We start from the raw sequence: 13,947 nt of genomic DNA on the forward strand, positions 1-13,947 counted from the left end.
TAGACAGTACCTGACTCAAGAGTCATACTTGTGTGAAGGATCTGGGTATCGTAGTAAACCATAAATTAAACATGAGCCAGCAATGTGGCACAATTGCCAAAAGAGCCAGTTTTAGAATGTACCAACATAGGTATAGTGTCACAATTAATTGAAATGATAGTACTGCTGTATGCTGCACTTATCAGACCACACTTGTAATACTGTGTCCACTTCTGATTGTCACACTAGCAAAAGGATACTGAGGAACTAAAAAGAATGCAGAGAAGTGTGGCAAAAATGGTAAGAAGCTTGGAGGCTAAATCCTCCAAGAGCTATTGAAGAAATTTGGTATGTTCATCTTGCAGAAAACAAGTGTTTCTTCCATGGTAGTCTTCCAATACATGGTGAGATGTCAGAGGACAAAGGATGTGGATCTTCTCTCCATAGCCCCTGAGGAAAAGATAAGACCTAAAGACAAGCTTTATAGAGGGAGATCCAAATTTGAATTAAGGAGGAAATTCCTGGCAGAGAATTACTAAGCGGTAGAATAGCCTGCCTCCTGAAGTCATGGGTTTTTCCATCACTGAAGCTTTTCACGAAAAGATTGGTCACTGATTTCTCTGGGATGATATGAGGATTTGTGCATCATACAGGGATTGGATTAGATATCTTCCAAGGTTGCTTGCAAACTTCTAAGATCACAGATTGCTCAGAGAGCTCTATTCACCTACAGGAGATGGTTGTTTATAGAAAGGATGAATTGGTGATGCATTTATAATCTGGGAAGAGGGTACACTTCTTTCCTTTGGCCTTTTCTTCCTTGCTTTAAATTAATCTAAGTTGCTTTGTGCAATCAGTCTTTCTGTTAGCTTAATTATTTCCGTGGTGACTCATATGTAAAGAGAATTCATATATCACATAGAGTTTGGATCTCCGGATGATGTTTCTCTCGAAAAAAAAAAATTAGTAGCAATGCTAAGGAAGAGAAATGCTTTAGATAATGTCACTAAACTATTATTATTTATATTACTTTAATTACTGTTGATGGATCAATGTTTGTACAGTTAATGCATTTTGTGGACTGTTCCCAAATCTCTCTCTCTTCCCTAGCAGAGCTGGCTACCCAAAGTCTAAAGCTTTGCAATGTCAGTATATTGTTAATATTGCTTCAGTAAACACTTAAGTGGATCTGACAGTTGATTGTGATTATTAACCTTGTGTTGAACCAGTAATTAATCCATCCAAGCTGTAAAAGGGGAGAGGGGAAGTATAGGGGAGAAAACAAAGCAAACTTGCCTGCTCTGCTTCAGTAATTTTGCAGAATCCAAGTGCCCCAACTTGATATGGTTTAAACTCATTAGTATTTCTTGCCAAACCTTCAGATGTATTACATACATCATTTTATTTTAGCTCGTATACTCATTTGCAATTTTGACCACTTTTTCTTTACACATTTCAACCTTGGAAAATGACCCAGGAAATTCAATTAAATAATTACCTTGAACATGATGACATTTATTATGTGCAAATCATTTTTCCTTATTTATTTTTTAAAAATACCTTAATTCAGTAATTTTGGTGCTCAGGCAACACCGTTGCCTAGTAAGTTCCCACTTACTTATCGCTATCTGCAAACAAATATCCACTTATGTTTAAGAAAAAGAAAATAACAAATACATCTGTAATTCTTTACAATCTGCATTATATTATGTTTTAGAAACAAAGTAAAAAGGACCTCACACTTTGGAATCTTAGATCACAATTTGAAATTGATTACACAAAGGACAGGTTTATTTGGACAAAAAGTTATCATGGCTATTAATACTGAACTAATTCTTCTCACTGGGTTTTAATTCACAGAATTGCAGAGAATTTTTTATGGGAAAAAAATCTATGATGAAATCTGTCCTTCAGTTTCCCAAGGTTTTTCTTTTCCGCTGTTTCTTTCTCCAAATTATGTGTCTATAGTCTATCATGGGAATATTTTAAAATTTATTGACAATATATAGGCAGCAGTTTATCAACTGTTGCACACTAGCCGAGGATGTTGGGTTTGTTACACATTTCTCCATCACTTTCAAGGCCTTTGTTCTTAATAATTCTTGAAGTGAAAAATCATCATGAGGCAGTTTGTTCTTTGGCATGTGAGAAGTTTCAAAGTCCAGGAGAAGCTTTTGTATGACAAAACACAAGGTACCTTACAATCATTCTTTAACTAACATAAAAATAAGAAGCCTTCCAGCCATGAGCATGTTGTCAGCTTTTAATTTTCTGAAAAATTAGAAAGGGTACCTCTTTCGGATTATATATAATACACTCATGGCTAAAAATAGCTTATAGGAGCTAGAGGAGTTCAGTGTTTTTCAACCTTGGGAACTTTAAGATGTGTCAACTTCAACTCCCAGAATTCCAGAGCCAGCAGGTCAGCATTTATTTATTGAGTATATGGCATTTGATCTCTCTAGATGCCATATGCTAAATACATAAATAAGTTAAAGTCCATACATCTTAAAGTTCCCAAGATCAAAAAACACTAGATTCATTCATTTACTCATTCAGCCATACATACATACATACATACATATAGACAGACAGACAGACAGACAGACAGAAAGACAGTCTTCTACTCTCTGGAAACAGAAAAGCTGCAAATTCTCCTGAAATCATTGCCTTTGGTAAATACCTGGCATCAAGCAAATGCCTCACCATGTTGTGGCATAATACCATCTTTGGATTTTCAACTTGTGATCCTAACTCTCTATAATAACATTCTTTTAAAAGAAACTTTAAAAAGTTGATAATAGAGTCTTGTTATGAGTTAAGAATCAATGAGAACTATTTGAGCTGAACATATTAGTTGTCAGAAAGCTATAATTAATTCCTGAAAGTTTCTTTTAGCAAAGCAGCCTTTGTTGCAGCTTTCACTTTATTGCATATATGTAGATTTTAACGGATACAGGTATGCAAGTCTTGGTGTATTCGGGTCTTCTCCCATGTAAGATTGAGAGCACTTTGGCAACGTTTCGACAGAATCTCATCTGCCATCAGACACTTCCAATTTTACGTGGGAGAAGACCCGAAAAAAAGAATTCTGCCTCTGCCTACCAGCATCAGGATCAGCGGCATCCTCACTTCCACTCGGATTTTGATAACGAGTAGCACAGATCTTTTTATCTGTTCAAAATTTAAAACAAACCCTATCACTCTACATGCATTTCACTGGAGTGGCGTGGAGGATGATTTTCATGGCGGCAGAAGTGGGACTTGGCACTAAAGGCTCCACTCTCGAGATTCCCCCAACTTCCTACCTATAGCCGTAGACGTTGAAAGCCTGGCTTTCTCGCAGCAAGGCCTGATAGAGTCACAGCACTTCAGTCCTCCTGGATGCTGCCATGTCGTAAACACGGTGCCTGGCTTCCCGGCAAGCCCCCTGCACCTTTGCTGCCTCAGTCGGAGCCTGATTCCAGAAGTGGCCTGGGGAAAGTGCAGAAGTCAGGACTTGGTGCCAACAACCTCTGAATGGTGGGGGCCAGGGGGTGGGCAGGGCTACATTTGGTGTATAAGACACACCCAGATTTTCACCCTCTTTTTTGTGGGAAAAAGGTGTATCTTATATTCCAAATAATACAGTATATACATATATACCATATTTTTCGGACTATAAGACACACTGGACTATAAGACACACCTAATTTTACAGGAGAAAAACAAGAAAAAAATAGTTTTTGGCCTCCATGCATTGCATTTCTGCTGTCCTTGGCCCACAGAAGCACTCTGAAGTGCATCGCATGTCCCATTTTCGCCAAAAACGGGCCTGTTTTTGGTCTGCAGAGTGCTTTTGGGGGCCTGGGAGGGCAAAAATGCGATGCATGGAGGACTTGGGAGCCCAAAAACAGGCCTGTTTTTTGCAAAAATGGCCTGTGCGGGGCCAGGGAGGATGAAAACACGACACACGGAGGCTAAAAACTATTTTTTTCTTGTTTTACTCCTGTAAATTTAGGTGCATCTTATAGTCCAAAAAATATGGACTCTGTGTGTGTGTGTGTGCGTGCGTGTGTGTGTGTGTGTTTATTTAAATATTTTTCTAGGCTAAACTTCTATTTAGATTTTCTTAATCTACTTCATTATGCTCTAGTCTAAACTCTATGCTTCTGTTTTTTCTCATAAAGTTTAAACACCTTAGCATTTATAAAAATAAAAATTTATAAAATTTATTTATAAAAATAAAAAGTACTAGAAACATACCCAATAAGTATTTTTCTTAAAATATTAAATTTAAAATCTTAAATTTCTAGAGCCAAAGCAATGAAAAGCATAGCAATCTCTTGGTGACAATATAACCTTTTAACAATTTGCTTTGGAAGGAGTTCCAGAGCAGACTCCAAGTAACTCTTGGCTAAAATTAATCTTTATTTTAATTAACTTCTTCTTTTGATCAAGAACGCTATTCTAATTTTCAAAGAGTTTGGGGGAACCAGCAATAATGATTCCTGTGGTGATTTGCTAACTTATTTCCACTGCTATTCAAGGATATAGATCAAGACGAACAGAATGAAGAATTTGAAAGCTAGAGATAAGATGATTTTGGTCATGGGCTATGCTTGTGGAATGAACTTTAAGAACAGATTAGAGAACAGATTAGAATAATTCAGAGTCTGGCCAACTTTCAGGTCATACTTCAAGACCTTCTCCTCTGATAAAACCTTTCCATCATAATCACACTGACATTCATAACATCCTGCTATTTTTCTTACCCTTCAAATAGCTTTTAACAAAATCAGCCAGGGAAATGAATCTAAGGGTCTCTGAAGGACATCAACAATCCTACTACAGCAATATTATTAGCCCAGAAAGGGGTTTTCTTAAGTTTAACTTTCAAAAAGAAAGAGGACTCCATAATAATTTTAGATTTAAAACATGACTTTTCAAGTTTTTTAAAAAAATTATCATTAGCAGTAACTACCTCTTAGAGGTAGTTTACCTCTTATACGTAACTGGTCAGAATTTGGATTTTATAAAATTTCCCCATTATCCTCAACAGACCAGGACTATAAAGTTTACATAGATTTCTTTCTGCCTGCTAAAAACATTAGAAAAATCTGGGAGAACAAGAGCAGCTCTCAGCACTACTTGTAAAAAAGAATGAGTTTGTTATTATATTGTTTTAATTTGTAAGATTTTAATGAATCTGTTATTCATTATATATGGATTTATTTTTTGTATCTAGTTTATAAGGATTGTTATCTGTGGCATCATCTGGATAGTGGGTCTCTCCCTCTCTCCTCTCCCCCCCTCTCCCTCCACACACACACACAAATACACATAGATATAAACAAAGAAACTCATTGATATGTATTCTAATAGTGGGGCAAAGTATGACGCTCTACTCATGCCAAACGCTTATTCTGTATTCTTTCAGCTTGTAATTCTTGAGGATGTTGACAATGTATGTAGGAAAGTGATGGGTGCAATCTGTTTCCTTGATCCTTTCCCCTGCAAATTGTTTTAAAAGATCAAGGGAAGTGTCCTCTAATGCCTAAGGAAGTTAATTCATGATTCTTTACAGGAAAAATGTGTCAGTGATTAGGACCATTAATCAAGATTAAATTTCTTAACCTGAAGGAACTAGAAAACATTGGACTGCCTCTAATATACTATTTCTGGCTAATACGATTTGGAAAATGATCGTTTGATAATCCCCAAAGTGCTTTTTCAAAAGACAACTGGATTTTGTTTTTCCTTTCCTATCCCAAAAGCTGTTGCTTTTTGAAAAAGCGCTTTGGGGACAACCACAACCTGGATGACTGAGAATCTCCATAAACAGATAGTCTGACAATGTTACAGACATTATCCAGATACATTTCAGAAGAATTTTCAGCAAGAATATGGGACAGAGACTGCTTTGTTTCTCTTGGTATATGGTCTATGCCAGAAACTGGATGAGATGAAAGTAGCCCTAATTGTGCCCAAGGATCTTTCAGCAACCATCAGCAACTACATGTTGTGCTCCGCCAGCAGCCTGCGGAGCTGGCAGCAGAGTTGGACAGTGAGAAGACTGGGGAAGAACATGGGCCAGTCCTGGAGTCTGGGGAAGAGCTCTACATTGGAGGCAGAGAAAGGGCCATCTGGGAGGTATGTGCTGCCTCCAGAGCCTCCAGAGTCGGACCTCAACGAGGGAGAGAAACAGGAGGAGCCTGTTCCCAGTGCGCACATGCACAGAGTTGCCAGAAGGCAAGAACAATTAAAACAAAAGGAATGACTCGGGAATAGGGCTTGGAGATGATTGGCCCCTCCCATAAGACTTAAAAGAGGAGCAAAGGCACGTGGGCTTTTGCAGGAAGCAACGTTGTTAATTCTGTGCAGTTTAAAGTCTGAAGCTCTGTTTGATTCTGGAGTCTGTGTGGCTTTGCCAATTAGGTCTTTGGAAGCATGTCAAGGGAGATAAAAGTGGGTGATTATCAGCCTTATCCCAAAGGACTCTTTACAACTATTTGGGACTCATCTGTGAATGAACAGAATTCACAGCTGTTAAAATAAAACAGGTTTTGGGGACTACTTGTGTGTTTTACTGACTCAGGAAGCCTAGGTCAGAACACTACACAGATCTGTGTAGATCACAGATCTGTGGCAAGATATAGAGGAATGCAGAAGGAATCCTGATGAAAGTAAATATTATCAAGTAATAGAAAAATAAAATACAACCAAGTCTTAGAAAAATGGGAAGGCCTTAGAAGAAACTCAAAATAACTTTCTCAGGATTCTGTTTGGTATAAAAAAAATAAAATGCTTTCAGGACCCTTTTATTACATCTGACTTCAAGAAAATAAACCAGCACTTCTGTAATGTTTTCTGACCTGGCCTACTTGAAAGGCTGACACAAGGCATCATATTGTCTGCTATATAATATTTAATTAAAGCATTGGGAGAAATCATCCAGAGCTTTGGAATTAGGTACCATTATTAAGTTGATTATAGTCAGCTCTACTGCCCCTTGACATCTTTGAGGATGCAATTAATTCCTGTAAACAATACGAAGTTTGGTAATGAGCTGAATGCAGGTAAACAAACTGAAATTAAACAGAGATAAAATGAAGCTGTTGCTAGTTAGCAGGAAAATGATATCTGAGATTGGCTGCAATCTGTTCTGAGTTTATACTAGGTTTGTACTCCTTCTGAAAGAACATATTCACAATCTTAGAGGAGTCTGACTATCAAGATGGCAGCAATCACAAAATGTGCATCTAATTGCCAACTAATTTAAATCTTGACTTGGCCAGGCCTGGTAGAGTCTCATCTCTGAAGGGTTACATAAGTACTTTAGTTAGAACTACTCCTTAGGAATGTCTGAAAATGTCAATTGGTACAAATGGGGCAACCAATCTCTTAAATTGGGTATAACTAGGAATATGTTATGAATACAATTTAAGAAGTTAGTTTTGGACTTTTTAGGTTCTTGGCAATGTTAATAATCTGTTACATATTTGTGAGCCTTCTGCAATCACTTATCAATCTTATAAAACAAAGCCAGTTTTGTTTTGAACTTTTCCCTATCAACATGGAGAGATGAGAGGTAAAGAGTCAAGGATTGGAAAGGTCATCCTCCTGTTCTTTTGTTGGGTACGGGGCAGTGGTTTCTTTACTACTGGTTCCGTGGGTGTGGCTTGGTGGGTGTAGCATGGCTTGGTGGGTATGGCTTGGTGGGTGTGACAGGGGAAGGATACTGCAAAATCCCCTTTTCCTCACCACCCCACTAACCTGCTCTGGGAAGGAATCAAACTCCCCACTCTTCACTTCCCCAAATAAAATATTAGTCATAAGAAAAGGCTCCCAGAAAAGCAAGGAAAAATCAAGCTGCTAACAAAAGAACTTGCCTGAGGCTCATTCCACATTTCTGCCAGCTGCATAAAGGAAACTTTGTAAGAAGAAAACAGCTACCGGTGCTTAGAGATAATAGAAAGTGGAAGCCGGAAGTTCGACTCCATTTACAAGCAGGCAGAAAACTCATTCAAGACAGGATATTTCATAATGGAAATCACCCAAACCTTTTTGAAACACAAAGCCCATGTTGCACAAACCCCAAAACTTCAAAAACATAGAACCATATAAGAATCCCTCCTCTTATCCAGTTTGTTGTTCAGCTGACCCAAAAATGAAGTGCTGAATGTCACTTCGCTTCTGCAAGTAAAAACCTCCTTCCAGCAGCTGCTTCTTGGCTTGTCAATTTAAAGCAATGGCATCTTGTTTTTTTCCCCCTTCTTCTTCTTTGCCAAGCCATCTCCCAGCTGAAAAGTGAGCCCTGATTTTTTTTTCTTCTAGCCGATCAGCTGGGAGATTGGGGGCGGACCCAGGCAGAGGTGATATTTACCGATTCTCCAAACTACTCAAAATTTCCACTACTGGTTCGCAAGAACTGATCAGAACCAGCTGAAACCCACCTCTGGTATGGAGGAAGTGAATACTATTATATTCCATGCTATTCTGGAAGTGATACTTCATTTTTCTGGGGCAGATTTGCAGAAGCAGTCTGTTTCCTTAATAGTTATATCTATATTCTGTCTTTCCTCACAAAAGAAATATACACAATACTTAATGCAATTCAGAAGGGGAAATGAACCAAATTTAGGGGTGATAAAATAAGACTCAAGCAGAAATGAAAATGGCAGACTTTTCTGTCCTGGCTAGTATGTGCAATCATCCTGTTTTTCACTGAGCAAAGTCAGAAAGACTTGTTTTTTCTTTTCTTTCCTTAGCCCCAGTTCCGCTGCTAGTTACCAAATATATAGCCTATTTAATCTCCAAGAACTTGCATCTCATTTGTTCAGAGACCAACAGCTAGAAGGTGGTACAGAGCAGTCCACAAGGCTTTCTTTGCCCTGCCCAGGAGATCAGAAGCACCATCTGCTTCCTGACAAGTTCCGTAGTTTTGAAATTTTTGAGATGTATTAGGTTAGGCTTAGTTTGAGGTCTCCAATGAGACAAGGTATGTTACATCACAGCACAAGCTAATTCAGCTTTCTAAAGGGTGAACTTCCAGGGTTGATATTAAAAACCATTATCTCTCTTCTTTTTACCAACCAAGGGTAAAACCGCAGCTCTAGAATTATGGTAGAAGTATAACCATCAGCTGTAAACACCTGAAGGTCAGCTTCTCTTTTCTTTAGAAAGGGCTTGTCATGTATTGCAATAATCACTGGCATTTCCTTCGTTCACTGTTCTTGGTTAACTGGCTGGAGCATCACTTACTGTTACAAACATAGGGATAAAACTTGCCCATGAGGCTTATCAGTGCATGTCCATCACAACTCAGTAATGTAGGTTATAAACTGTACCCAGTTATTGGAAACATTCAAATGTGGTTGAGCCATAGAACAGATTGCAATCTATTTTGCTTTTCTTTTGAAAAGGTAATTAAGTACTAGCCTGGTTGCCAATATACATTGGATGGACATATACATACCTTCATACAGGTAGGCCTGGGACTTGATGGTACCATTTTGCCTGAACTTTGTTATACAAAAATCTGAGAATATTCTCTTAATCTACAATTAATTCCTTTCACTTATGGTTGGTACCAGATTTCTACACTTTCAAGGATGGCTAAGATATATTTATTCACTTAGGCTTTTAACTGAATCTATGCTGCTGTCTCTCTTATCTCTGATTTTTAAGATGCTGTATATTTATAGCATTATGGTTTTTAACATACTTTATTTAAAATATTTGTACATCACCTGTCACAGTATGCATCTCCAGGCAGTACACAACATTAAAATACATTCATACACTATAAAGACATTAAGCATAGCCATCAACAGCTTAACACATTTTGTAATATTTTTAACATACAAGCCAGTGGCAATGAGCTGCAGAACTGTAACATCTTGAGATGTCACAAGCTGGGTGAATAAAGATGTCTTCATCTGTGAGTAATAAACTCCAATAAAGTTTATCAATAAATAAAAGCGCAAAAGTGCTTTATGTCTAGGGGGTTGATGTTCAGAGCCCTCCTTCAAAGTGATGCCAAGTGAACATCCACATGGTGAGGCACTCGAGAAGACTTTTGCTGATGGTTGCTAGGATTAGTCATATACACATAGGAGAAAGTATTTCATTAGGTCAGGGGTCAGTAACCTTCTTCTGCATAGGGGCCAGAGGTCATGTCACTGCTATCATGCCTATTCATTGTTCTACCCATGCTGAGGCAGCTGGTGAAATGACTGTCTGAGGAGCCAACAAATGTTCTATCCCTCTCTTTCATGGGATGGTGAAATAGATTTCTTTTGGGAACTACTGATCAAATGATTTTGGATGATGGCCCAAAACCAGCTATTGGTTGAAAGTTCCTGACTCTGGGCTTAGATATCTCATAGAGTCTTGTAGATTAGTACCCAAAATTTTACACTTTAATAAGAATTTTGTATGGGAATACATGGACTTTATTGTAATCATAACAAAAAGTGGATAATGAATTTTATCAACAATTTAACAAAGAGTAATACATTTAAGTAATACATTTGATAGTTTTGATTTTTCACAGGTATAAAAGAAAATGTCTTTGACCTCTTATAATGCCATCCATTTCTTAATTACCAGGAATTCCTGATTTTTTTGATATAGTTACTTTTAAGATAGGTTCATTTTTATTGGATGAACTCATTTCACTGTACTGCTCCCCTTGAAATCAATAAAGCTGCTCTTGAGATATAAGTACTGTACAGGTGAATTAATGGCTATTATCTATCCTTCACCAATTTGACAATCAGCTTTTCAGCTTTCCTTTCCCTTAATGGTAGTCTTAGCATCTTCAATCATCTTCTAAGGCATTCCTAATGTTTTATAATAGTTTTTAAAATTTATTTTATGTTCAGGAAGTTTTGTCAGGAAACCTATTATAAGACATATTAGGATCATGTCAATTATCTTTGGCCAATTTCCTTGTAGCAAAATGGTTTTGTTAAACTCTATTCTCTATGTGACAGTTTGTTCAGAAGTGTTTAGATAAAGGTTTATTTTGTATAACACGATGGGATAAACAATGAGAAAAATAAAGATGCCAACTTTAACAGATGCACATAACCACACACAGTGAAATATTGTTGCTCAGGTTAAATGTTATTACTTGCTAATTGGCTTGCAACAACCTTATGACTATTTTGAAGCACACTGTAAAGGAGGTTACAGGATGAGGTAATGTAGGAATATTCAGTTACTCTTCAGCTTCAGTTAAGAACTTACAGATTTGACTTAAACTACATACTGTCTTGGCAGGCTTTAACCAAACATATCAATCTGTACAGTCATAGTGTTTTGGACTAACTGGATTACAACCTGTTGTAATTTATATTTACAGCCTAAAACAAAATGCTATGATAAGGCTTGATCACATGATCACACCATCTTTTAAATACCTGAAGTGCTAACAAACAATTCTAAGCCTTTCTTGGAATGAGAGGGAGCGGGAGCAAAAGGAGTCACATTGATGCAAACGGTGTTGTAGCCTTGCAGTATCAGTGTTGCAGCCTTGCAATACCTTCATCTCTTTTCTACATTTGTTGAAATGCTGCATGCATGTCCTATTACATAGAATAACAGAGTTGGAAGTGACCTTGGAGGTCTTCTAGTCCAACCCCCTGCTTAGGCAGGAAACTCTACACCACTTCAGACAAATGGTTATCCAATATCTTCTTAAAAACTTCCAGTGTTGCAGCATTCACAACTTCTGGAGGCAAGTTGTTCTACTGATTAATTGTTCTGTTAGGAAGTGTCTCCTTAGTTCTAAGTTGCTTCTCTCCTTGATTAGTTTTCACCCATTGCTTCTTGTCCTGCCCTCAGGTGCTTTGGAGAATAGCTTGACTCCCCCTTCTTTGTGACAGCCCCTGAGATATTGGATAATGTCCTCAAAAGGCAGCGTGTACAGCCTGTGAAAGCAAGAACCTGTGAAAACTGATGTCCTGGATTAAAGGCAGAGATAATCAACCTGGTCCAGGTGTTCTAGAAGCAACAAATTGGGGGGATGTAGTAGTGCAAAGTATCTAGGTCATTAGATTGCCTATCTTTGCTCAGTGTAAGTGATGTTTAGAGACATTTCTTGGCATAGTTTCCTAGCTTCTTCCTTACTTGTGTTTTTAATTGCCTTAAAAAGCCTAGTAGAATTTGCAGAAATAACAAATTACTTCTCATCTTCTCCCCACTTGGCAAGCTAATGCTAGAAAGAACAGCTGGGGCTAGTTTCTTAATTATTCTACCAAGAAGAGAAGCAGTCCTGAATCCTGTGCTCCAAACAGGACCTTTTCAGGCATATGAAATTCCCCTTCGCTGGCTAATGAAGGTTAATTAAAACCAAACTCTCAATGTGTTAAATCCATCAATTAAATTAAGAAGGTAGAATTTCTTTAAAAGCTGATCAGGAAAAAGTCAGGCTAAAGATGAAGGGGAGTTATCATTTGTTGCCTGGGTGACAGGCAATGAAATTCACATGATCTTTGGACTGTGCAGCTAGCTATCTGTCAAAATGGAGGTCAGGGCATGTTTATAATGAATGCCAGTGATTTCAAGTATGCTAATATAAGTCAGGTTACCTTGAATATTGTGAAGGAAGATGTCAACACAATTTCCCAGAAAATGGTCTCAGCAATCATCTCAAAACTGGTTGGTGTTAACTGTTGAGAGATATGGTAATGTGAGGTATTTTAAATGAATGGGGAACACAGGCCCTGAGACAAAACTTATTTTTAAAAGATTCTTGGAGGGCTGTGCACAAAATATGACACAATGCAACGAAAGGCATGGATGGACTTTGAAATGGATTAGTTATCAACTTTTAAGACTGTATTTCCAGATAATTTTGCTTCAGTTCAGTTGAATTCAATTATTCAATAGAACTAGTATATTAATGGTAATGGTAGGCAAATTTACTCAGAACAGAAGATACAAGTGTTCACAGAGAGTCTCAGGATACAAGCATAAAATGCAAGATGGTAGTTTCCCCCTCCTCCAGCTATTATTATTCCATTAGTTTCAAAGAAGAAAAGAAGCAATGATAATATCAAAAATGCCAAATAATTTAGTTACTGTTAAATGTTTAGTGTTTTATGGTTGCTGTATTGTATATTAAATATATAAAGTGGATTTGCATGAAGATACAGCTTTGATGGTACCAATTTTATTAATTTCTGTTCATGGTGCTAGGGAATAGATAATATGCCAGATAAAAATGTAAGTGATGAAAATAATGGCTAGCTGCATTAAGCTTCATCATTGACTTTTGCAAATACTGTAAGATCAAAGCAGCTCTACACTGCTTCCATTGTAAATATGGAATGTTGATCAATTAAATGCATATTTCTCAATAATTATTGTGTCACTAAAAAAATATATGAGAGAAATGTATGAAAAATATGTAACTGACATAATTGAACTATGCAAGTTAAACCATATCTGTACATTTGGAGTAACATTGTATATATATACAGACCAGAGGTGGGTTTCAGCAGGTTCTGACCAGTTCTGGAGAACCAGAAGCGGAAATTTTGAGTAGTTTGGAGAACCGGTAAATGCCACCTCTGACTGGACCCATCCCCATCTATTCTCTGCCTCCCGAGTCCCAGCTGATCGGGAGGAAATGGGGATTTTGTAGTAATATTCCCCTGGAGTGGGGTGAGAATGGAGATTTTACATTATCCTTCCCCTGCCACACCCACCAAGCCATGCCACACCACAGAATCGGTAGTAAAACAAATTGAATCCCACCACTGGTACAGACATTTTCACACTGGTGGAAAACCAGTAGCCTATTTCAGGTAACCAAGGCCATTCTGGTAAAGGAGGGATCAGTGAGCTTCATCTTCATGAAGCATGAAGCAGATTATTTTGAACATTTTCAGGATTCAGGCTAGACTTCTTGGACTTGTACCTGTTGCTGGAAGAGTAGGTAGCAGCCAAGGGCAAGTGGGTCTTTGTGAAAATTCA

This window comes from Pituophis catenifer, unplaced genomic scaffold, assembly GCF_029215685.1.
Source record: "Pituophis catenifer annectens isolate HBS135680 unplaced genomic scaffold, rPitCat1.0.hap2 SCAF_3, whole genome shotgun sequence".
Classification (NCBI taxonomy): domain Eukaryota; kingdom Metazoa; phylum Chordata; class Lepidosauria; order Squamata; family Colubridae; genus Pituophis; species Pituophis catenifer.